Consider the following 10,780-nt stretch of genomic DNA (forward strand, 5'->3'; position numbering starts at 1 on the left):
GAATAGGGTGATGAAGATATATACAGTCGAGCGGACGAGTACAGTGCTGAGGGGGTGGGCCGGGAGAGGGGGAGGAGGAGAGGGAAATGGGAGAGAAGAGGGATTAGCTGCGGAGAGGTGAAGGGAGTGGGTAGAGGGAGCAGAGGGAAAAAGGGGAGCTCAGTCTGGGAAGGCCTCTTGGAGGAGGTGAGCTTTAAGTAGGGTTTTGAAGAGGGGAAGAGAATCAATTTGGCGGAGGTGAGGAAGGAGGGCGTTCCAGGACCGCGGGAGGACGTGGCCCAGGGGTCGACGGCGGGATAGGCGAGACCGGGGGACGGTGAGGAGGTGGGCGGCACAGGAGCGGAGCGTGCGGGGTGGGCAGGAGAAAGAAGGGAGGAGAGGTAGGAGGGGGCAAGGTGATGGAGAGCCTCGAAGCCTAGAGTGAGGAGTTTTTGTTTTGAGCGGAGGTTGATAGGCAACCACTGGAGGTTTTTAAGAAGGGGAGTGACATGCCCAGAGCGTTTCTGCAGGAAGATGAGCTGGGCAGCAGAGTGAAGAATAGACTGGAGCGGGGCGAGAGAGGAGGAAGGGAGATGAGAGAGAAGGCCGACACGGTAGTGTAGCCGAGATATAACGAGAGCCCGTAGCAGTAAGGTAGCCGTTTGGGTGGAGAGGAAAGGGCGGATCTTGGAGATATTATAAAGGTGGGACCGGCAGGTCTCGGTAACGGATGGGATGCGTGGGGTGAACGAGAGAGACGAGTCAAAGATGACTCCGAGGTCCCGGGCCCGAGAGACGGGAAGGATGGTCGTACCGTCCACGGTGATAGGGAAGTCTGGGAGAGGACCGGGCTCGGGAGGGAAGATGAGGAGCTCAGTTTTGGTCATGTTGAGTTTTAGGTGGCGGGCAGACATCCAGATGGAGACGTCCTGGAGGCAGGAGGAGATGCAAAGCACAGTTCTAAGCCCTCGAGTAGACACAAGTTAATCAAGTTGGACACAGTCCCTGTCCCACGTGAAGCTCGCAGTCTGAATCCCCCCTTTACAGATGAGTTAACTGAGGCCCAGAGAAGTGAAGCGACTTGCCCGAGATCCCACGGCGGACAAGTGGCAGAGCCGGGATTAGAACCCAGGTCCTTCTGACTCCCAGGCCCGTGCTCTCTCTGCTGAGCCACACTGCTTCTAACTGTCCATCAAGCAGTGGTATTGAGCACTTACTATGTGCAGAGCACTGTACTAAGCACTTGGGGAGAGTACGGTTTATTAGTTGGTGGATGCGATCTTGGCCTACAAGGAGCGTACAGTCTACAAGAGGAGCTAGACATGAAAATAAATTACAGATGAGGGAAATAGAGCTAGTGAAGAGAGCACGAGAGACGAGAGTCTAGTCCTGGCTCCACCGCTTGTCTGCTGTGACCTTTCATTCATTCATTCGTGGCTCAGTAGAAAGAGTCTGGGCTTGGAAGTCAGAGGTCATGGGTTCGAATCCCAGCTCTGCCACTTGTCAGCTGTGTGACTGTGGGCAAGTCACTTCACTTCTCTGGGCCTCAGTGACATCTGTAAAATGGGGATGAAGACTGTGAGCCTCACGTGGGACCACCTGATTACCCTGTATCTGCCCCAGCGCTTAGAACAGCGCTCTGCACATAGTAAACGCTTAACAAATACCAACATTATTATCATTATTTATTGAGCACTTACTATGTGCAGAGCACTGTACTAAGTGCTTGGAATGTACAAATCAGTAACAGATAGAGACGGTCCCTGCCCTTTGACGGGCTTACGGTCTAATCGGGGGAGACGGACAGACAAGAGCAATAGCTATAAATAGAATTGAGGGGATGAACATCTCATTAAAACAATAGCAAATAAATAGAATCAAGGTGATGTACATCTCATTAACAAAATAAATAGGGTAATGAAGATATATACAGTTGAGCGGAGGAGTACAGTGCTGAGAGGAGGGGGAGGAGCAGAGGGAAATGGGGGGAAAAGAGGGCTTAGCTGAATAGAGGTAAAGGGGGGTGAGGGGGAAACAGAGGGAGCAGAGGGAAAAGGGGAAGCTCAGTCTGGGAAGGCCTCTTGGAGGAGGTGAGCTTTAAGTAGGGTTTTGAAGAGGGGAAGAGAATCAGTTTGGCGGAGGTGAGGAGGGAGGGTGTTGCGGGACCGCGGGAGGACGTGGCCCGGGGGTCGACGGCGGGATGGGCGAGACCGGGGGACGGCGAGGAGGTGGGCGGCGGAGGAGCGGAGCGTGCGGGGTGGGCGGTAGAAAGAGAGAAGGGAGGAGAGGTAGGCGGGGGCAAGGGGATGGAGAGCCTCGAAGCATAGAGTGAGAAGTTTTCGTTTCATGCGGAGGTTGATAGGCAACCACTCGAGGTTTTTAAGGAGGGGAGTGACATGCCCAGAGCGTTTCTGCAGGAAGATGAGCTGGGCAGCGGAGTGAAGAATAGACTGGAGCGGGGAGCAAGTCACTTCACTTTTCTGTGCCTCAGCTACCTCGTCTGTAGAATGGGGCGTAAGACTGTCAGCCCCACGTGGGACGCGGACCGCGTCCAACCTGATTGGCTTCTATCTAGCCCACAGCTTATGGTAGTACGTGGCCCTTAGTGAGCGTTCAACAAATTCCGTTAAAAACAAAACACATCCATCTGTGGCTTCATTCATGTGATGTATTCTTCTTTTGGCCTTTTGACCTTTTTTTTATTTTTTTCCCGTGGCTGGCTCTATGGGGCTGGGTTGTATTGAATCTGCCCCCACTTTGTCCATTCATCTACCGTCTCTCTGTAAGGTTGGAAATCCTCCAGCATATAAGGGGCTCTGGGACAGGAGAGAGATAGCGTTTGAGTGATACCTGGAAGCTCTATCATTTATTTGCTGTGTGACTTTGGGGGAAAATCACTTATCTGGGCCTCCATTTCCTCCTCTGTAAAATGGGGTGAAATACTTTATCTCCCTCCTACTTGGATAGCGAGCCCCATATATCTACCCCAATACTTAGGAGAGTGTTCTTAGCACGTAATAAGCATGTTTTAGCACATTCACTCGTTAGGATGGCCAAGGCCAACTGCTCACCAGCAATAAAATTTACGGGCGCTCTGCAGCAAGGGGAAGCCATGGGTTCAGCGGAGCTGCCTGGCTTGCCTTCTGGCTAGCCGGGGAAGGCGCAGCTATTTCTTTTGCCGAGGAGCGGTGAGTACCGTTGCTGTCTTGTCCCGTTCTCTTTGCAGCCTGCGCTAGTCAGGCTCGAATTGATCAAGGGGAAGCACCATTGTCTTGTTCGAGTGCTTGGGAATTATCACGTGATGATGATGGATCGTGGTATTTAAGCACTTACAGTCTGCCCACCGCTGTACTGAGCGCTGAGGTAGCTACAGATCATCAGGTCCCACGTGGACTCCCCGTCTGTCGGAAGGAGAACGAGTTTTTCTCACTCCCCTTTCTGCCGACGAGGAGACGGAGGCCCGGGGCAGTCAAGTGATTTGCCCGAGGTCGCGTGGCGGGTAAGTGGCAGAACCAGGATTAGAACCCAGGTCCTTTGGCTTCTTGGCCTGTGCTCTCTCTCCTCGGCCAGGCCGCTTCCCTAACCTAACTCTCCTCTAATCTTCTCTTGTTCTGAGTATCCCAGGACCTCTGTCTCTCGCTAGCTCCCTGGTTTCAGAGTCAGTTCTTGGGTTCCATTTTGGGATGCGTCACTTAGCCCCTTCCGAGGAGGCTTTGTGGATCTCAAGGCACTTGATAACCTTCCAGATAGCCATCTGCCCAATGTAAGCCAGGCGGAAGAGGACTGAAAGCTGGTCTCGTTCTGCCCAAGGGACACGCTCCGGGTCTGATTCCCACTTGGGTACCCTGCCCAAAATAAGCGCTTTAATGAATACTATTATTATTATTTGGAGGCCTTCCAGCAGGGAGGAAGACCAATAAATAGTTTGTGTGAGCTAGTGCACGTTCCGGGCTTATTTTGGTATCGTATTCTCCCAAGCGCTCAGGATAGCGCTCTCAATAGATACGATTGAATAAATGAACAGGTTCCCTCGGCACTGCTCTCCTAGGCTCACAGAAAGGGGAAACTAAAACAGGCAGGAAAGTGGCTCGGGACAGACGATCTCCCGCGTCGGGGGTGAAGCGGGAACCACGACTCAGGAGTCCTACTTCCCCCCCGCGCACCCCCGGACTGCCTGCCTCTGCTTTCCCCCCACTCCCATCTCTGCCCCATGAGCTGAGGAGAACTCACCTCTAAAACCAAGTCCAGGAGTTGGAGCGGGTCAGAGGGAAACCTGCCCTTACTATATTCTCGGAGCCTAGGGCGAGAATCGAACCACTCACCACCCGCCACGGTGCTGCCTCCGCTGGCTGAGCTAACCAGAATTCCCGGGATCGGCTCCCATCCCCTCACCCCGGCCCTACGGAACACCCGCTCTCACCCGTCCCTGCAGGTCTCAGAGACAGACCAAAGAGGACGGGCGTCTCCAAACCCCCTCACAAGCGACGGGACACCAGGCAGGAAGCAGAGGCCGCCGAGTTATGGGACCTGCCCAGGCTCAACGACCCCAAAGGTTTGTGCCCCGCTAGAAGTCAGAGCTGCGGCGGTAGATGTCAGGTGTTGGGTTGGCGGAGTTCTGAGCTCAAGCGGGGAGGTGAGGAAGGGACGAGGGGCTGGAGCCCGCGGGGAGACTCGGTTAGCCTGTGCTCTGGGCAGGAAGAAGAGGATCTGACAGGCAAGGGGGAAAAACGTGTCACCGAGTCGGGGGAAATAAATCTGCAGGACCGTCGGTCTCCCGGAGCATTAGAGGGGGGAGCGTGAGGTGACTTGCTGGCTCCGCGCCTCCCGCTGGCACCGGCGTGAGGTGATCTGGGGCCTCTAGGGCTGTCTGGCTGCTCTTGGAGTAAGGCTGGTTTATCTGCTCAAATTCCAACTAGGATACGGGTTGAGGAGATCCAGCTACACCCACAGAAGAAGATGAACCACATCCACGGCGAAGGGAGGGAGGGAACCGAGGGAGCTGGGGCTACGCTGAAGCCCTTCTCAGGGGACTCCTGGCCCGGGTCCTAGCTGAAGGGGAGCTTCGCCCTGTACAGTGTCACTGAGTGTCAAATTGGGTTTTCCACTGCCTAGGGCTCAGGATGGGCTCTGGTTCCAAACAAATAAAATAGGAGTTGCATAACGGCGATTCTGCGAGCTTTATTCCCCAGTCGGAGGGTTGAAGGGCCGATTCCCTCGGGGTCAGAGGCTGGCGTAGCGAGCGCCCGCCGAGTCCCACCCCTGGCGGAGCTGGTGTCTGCGGCTCTGCCTAACGCTCCCGCTGGGCCGGGGCGCTCTACGCGGCCCCGGAGGGTGGGGCGGGGGCAGGGGGGACCCTGTGGCTACAGACGCCGGTGCTGGGCTCCTCGGGTGGCGTTCGGGCCGGGCCTGGCCCGGGGTTTGATACTGCGTTGACCCAACTTGCTTTGGGCCTCGATCTCACCACTCATACTGATACCGGTTTAATAATAAAATCGATTATTGCGGCATTTAAGTGCTCACCGTGTGCCGAGAGCTGTACTAGGCGCCGGGGGGGATACGAGCAAGTCGGGTTGGACACGGTCCCCGTCCCATGCTCGCCGTCTCAATCCCCAATTTACAGAGGAGGCAACGGAGGCCCAAGGTCACTCAGCAGACAAGGGGCGGAGCTGGGATTAGAACCCATGACCTTCTGCCTCCCAGGCCCGTGCTCTATCGAATGCCGGCCCCGCCGCTTGCCAGCTGTGTGACTTTGGGCAAGTCACTTAATAATAAGAATGTTGGGATTCGTTAAGCGCTTACTGCGTGCAGAGCACCGTTCTAAGCGCTGGGGTGGATACAGGGGAATGAGGTTGTCCCACGTGAGGCTCACAGTCTTCACCCCCATTTTACAGATGAGGGAACTGAGGGCCAGAGAAGTGAAGTGACTTGCCCGCAGTCACACAGCTGACTGTGCCTCAGTGACCTCATCTGTCAAATGGGGATTAAAAACCGTGAGCCCCACGTGGGACAACCTGATCACCCTGTATCCCCCCAGCGCTTAGAACAGTGCTCTGCACATAGTAAGCGCTTAACGAATACCACCATTATTATTATCCGCCACGCCCTGCTGCTTCTTGGGGACAGGTAGTTGATCCTGTGGCCCAAACGGGAAAGTGGCTTCCTCTCCCACAGGGTCACCCGGTCTCTGCCCTGGTTTAAAGCAGAAATCTCTGGCTTGTAGAGTGAAGTGAGGGAAAGATTGCCGCACTGGCCGCCGGAGAGCCAACCTACAGAGAATCGGCCCGGACCGGTCGCCCCGGCTCCTGCTAGCCGCGATTTCGGATCCCGCTCCTCGTGGCCACCGTTCTCCTCCCGAGTCACTGGACTCTAGTGTGTCGCTTCCCAGAGGACTGCCCAAAAGGCCAGGAGAAGGCAAACGGGGCAGGGAGGGCTGCGGCGGCCCTCTGCCCGCTCCTCGGCCCCGCTGGGTGTCTGTAACCTCCCCTGGATTTCTCAGCTGGCCCAGCCTATCCTCCTCTTGTCTCGGAGCCAATCCCGGGCTACGAGCTCCAGGCCTTTCTCAGGTCGGAGCCCAACTGCTCTCCAGTCCCAATTCTGCACTGCCTCTTAGGGGAATCTCCTAACCCTCTTGGCCAGACATTCCTGCAGCTGGAGTTGGAAAACTAAAGAGCAAGAGAGCTAGCATTTATCTATTTGGTTTCTTTTTTGCCCATTCTCTGCACTTTTGAGGTTCATGCAGTTGTTGTCGTCTGCTTGTAAAAACCTTTCCGTCTGCCTGTTAAGAACGGAGGCTCTCTAAGGGCAGGGAATGCGTCTTGTGCTGCTGTTGCCGGACTAGGCGTTCAGTACAGTGCCTACGGCTCAATACTCTTATTGTTACCAGAAACACGTGGACACTGGCGCCAGGGTCTCTGCACAGCCTCTGTATGGGGTCAGGCTCAGACTGTGTGCTCGGAGGTGTGGCTGAAGCAAGGACTCCAAGCGCTTAGTACAGTGCTCTGCCCATAGTAAGCGCTCAGTAAATGCTATTGAATGAATGGGTGACTCAGTCTTGTGCACGCATTTTACGTGTGCGTGTATGTGCTGGGGCCACTGGAGAGGCAGCACGGTGTAGTGGAGAGAGCACGGGCGTCGTCATGGGTTCTAATTCCGGCTCTGCCGCCTGTCTGCTGTGTGATCTTGGGCAAGTCATTTAATAATAATAATAATAATATCGGTATCTGTTAAGCACTTACTATGTGCCGAACACTGTCCTAAGCGCTGGGGAAGCTACAGGTTAATCAGATTGTTCCACGTGAGGCTCACGGTCCTAACCCCCATTTTCCACATGAGGTAACTGAGGCACCGAGAAGTGAAGTGACTTGCCCAAAGTCATACAGCTGACAGGTGGCAGAGCCGGGATTCGAACCCATGACCGTCGACTCCTAAACCCGTGCTCTTTCCACTGAGCCACGCTGCTTCTCACCTTCTTTAACTTCTCTGTGCCTCAGTTCCCTCATCTGGAAAATGGGGATTGAGACTGAGACACCCACACGGGGCAGGGCCTGGATCCAACCTGATTTGCTCATATCCACCCCAGCACGTAGTAGAGTGCTTGGCACATAGTAAGCGCTCAACAAATATCACAATTATTATCTCCCAAGGAGCATTCTTGGTGGGTTTTCTTTTTTTTTGACACGGCCTTCGTACCCCGTTCCACGTGGGTCCGGCCAGGGTCTGTGCTGTCGTCGTAACATTCCGGATGAATTGTCGGGGCCTCGCCTTAAAGATTGGCCGGACATTACAATCCCTCGGGGATGGCCAGAGCCGAGCAGTAGTGAAGCAACCGGCTTCCAGAAAGCTCATCCATTCCTGATCCCACCGACCCCACAGCCTAGGTCCTGCCCGGTCAGGGTGCATCCCACCCTTTTCATTCATTCCTATTCCTTGAACACCTATTGTGTGCAGAGCACTGTACTGAACACTTGGGAGAGTCCAAATGAACAATAAATGGACACCCTCCCTGCCCGCAACGAGCTTACCATCTAACGGGAGAGGCAGATTTTACCTTGATTCTATTTATTGCCATTGTCCTTGTCTGTCCGTCTCGCCCGATTAGACCGTAAGCCCGTCAGAGGGCAGGGACCGTCTCTATCTGTTACCGATTTGTCCATTCCAAGCGCTTAGTACAGTGCTCTGCACATAGTAAGTGCTCAATAAATACTAAATGAATGAATGGATATAAATAAATCAGATATGTACCGAAGTGCTGTCGCGCTGGGAGTGGGGATGAATAAAGGGAGCGAGGCAGGGTGGCACAGAAAGGAGTGGGAGAAGAGGAGTGGAGGGCTTAGTCAGGGAAGGCCTCTTGGAGGAGGTGGGCCTTCACTAGGGCTTTGAAGCGGGGGAGAATAATTGTCTGTCAGATGAGGGAGGGCTTTCCAGGCCAGAGGTGGGAAGGTGGGAAACGAGACAGAGGAGATTGAGGTACAGGGAGAAGATTAGCATTAAAGAAGGGAAGTGTGTGGGCTGGGTTGTAGAGACACCTCACGCTCCCCTCTTTAATGCTAGAGAAGCAGCGTGGCTCTGTGGAAAGGGTCCGGGCTTGGGAGTCAGAGGTCAGGGGTTCTCATCCCGGCTCTGCCACCTGTCAGCCGGGTGACTGTGGGCAAGTCACTTCACTTCTCTGTGCCTCAGTTACCTCATCTGGAAAATGGGGATTAACTGTGAGCCTCACGTGGGACAACCTGATTACCCTGTATCTATCCCAGCACTTAGAACAGTGGTCTGCACATAGTAAGCGTTTAACAAATACCATTATTATAATTATTATTAATGCTCCCCTCTCTAATGCTCCGACACCTCACGCTCCCCTCTCTAATGCTCCGGGAGACAGACAATCCTGCAGATTTATTCCCCCCAGACTCGGCGACACGCTTTTTCCCCTAGCAAGCTGCAGGAAAGAGGGGAAGAGCATGCCTCTTCTACATAAGCTGTATTCCTGGCGAGGTCACCCAAGCCAAGGTGGCCACCCCACTGTCTCTATTGCCGTATTGTACTTTCCCAAGCGCTTTGTACAGTGCTCTGGACCCAGTAAGCGCTCAATAAATACGATTGAATTGAATGAATGAATGGGTGGCGTTCCCCTCCTCCAAGTTCCAGCGTGTCTTTTTAAATTTTTTTATGGTATTCGTTAAGGATTTACTAAGCATCAAGCACTATTTAAGTGCTGGAATGGGTACAGATTAAATAGGAAAAAGTCCCTGTCCCACGTGGGGCTTCCAGTCTAGACAGAAGAGTGAACAGGAATTGAATCTCCACTTTTCAGTGGAGGAAACTGAGGCACAGAGAATAATAATCGTCATGGTATTTGTTAAGCGCTTACTATGGGCCGAGCGCTGTTCTAAGCGCTAGGTTGGAGACAAGGTAATCGGGTTGTTCCACATGAGGCTCAGAGTCTTAATCCCCATTTCAAAGATGAGGTAACTGAGGCACAGACGAGTTAAGTGGCTTGCCCAAGGCCACCCAGCAAAGTGGCGGAGCAGGGATTAGAACCCACATCCTACGCCGCCCAAGCCCGGGCTCTTCCTGGGGAGCCACGCTGCTTCCCCTAGAGAACTAATGTGACTCACCCAAGGTCACATAGCAGGCAAGCGGTGGAGCGGGGATTAGAACCCAGCTCCTCGGGCTCCCAGACCTGAGAAATATGCTAGGGGGGATTATGGCCTTGGGGGGAGTTTTTTTAACCCTACTTTACCTCCCAAGGGTGCAGTTGAGCTCTTGGGGGAGGAGAGAAAAGGGGTGTGGGCCTTTTGCATGGGATGGGGGTTCTGAGTCCGGTTTTGTGATCTACAGCCGACTTTTGCATGAGGGAAGTATTTCTCTCTCCAAGCTACACCTGGGCTAGAAAGGAAAGTCGGTGTGGCTTAGCTGTTAGAAGGGTCACGGGTTTCATTTTAGTCTAAACTCGGGTTTCAGGCCATCTCGGGGCCAAGACCGCATGGCCAGCGATTACGTCTGTGTCCGACCTGATTATCTTGGGTCCACCCCAGTGCTTAGCGAAGTACGCTGAAGCCCTTTGCAGAAACCGCAATTATCAAAGGACGGTCCGTTATCTGTCTTATCAGTCCCGGGAGCAGCCTAACCTCTTTTCCTTTCCCCCTTTTTTGGTAAATGGTATTTGTTAAGCACATAATATGTGCCACAGTGTTCTAAGCACGGGGTAGAGACGAGTTAATTAGATTGGACTCAGACCCTGTCCCGCAAGGGGCTCACAGTTTAAATTCTGCGTTGGTTCTCTCTCTCTGTCCTAAATTAAATCCTCCTCCTCTCTTCTGTTGGTGAATGCAGCTCAGTCATGGCCTCTGGTGTCGGCTAGAACCTTAATTAGGAGTGGTTGATGGGAGGGCTTAACCCCACACCTGCTCTTGGATGATGTTGAGTCCGGGGAGGTCGGTCCTGTTAGTCCTAGATCAGTGGTGTCCAGTAAAGTGGCCCCAAATTCAGTCCGGGCGGAGGACGCTGTTTCCTCTCCGTCTTTTAACGGACAGGCAAGCTACCCTTGGGAGCCACGTGACGGCAGGAGGGGGGACCTTGTGGGGAGGCCTGGACTTCCCAGATGCTCCCTGTGCAGACCGAGAAAGAGAGTAAGTGTGTGATAGAGAGAGAGCGCGAGTGTGTATGTGTGTGAAGGGCGGTGCTTCTCCTTCCAACCCCCAAACCCAGATCCGCTGCGGGCACACACCCCGGGTCAGTCGGGGCCATCGGTTAGGAAGCCGACCCTCGAAGCCCGGGACTCTGGACCATCTCTCCCGGGCTCGGG

Source organism: Ornithorhynchus anatinus, chromosome 21 (genome assembly GCF_004115215.2).
Source record: "Ornithorhynchus anatinus isolate Pmale09 chromosome 21, mOrnAna1.pri.v4, whole genome shotgun sequence".
NCBI lineage: Eukaryota > Metazoa > Chordata > Mammalia > Monotremata > Ornithorhynchidae > Ornithorhynchus > Ornithorhynchus anatinus.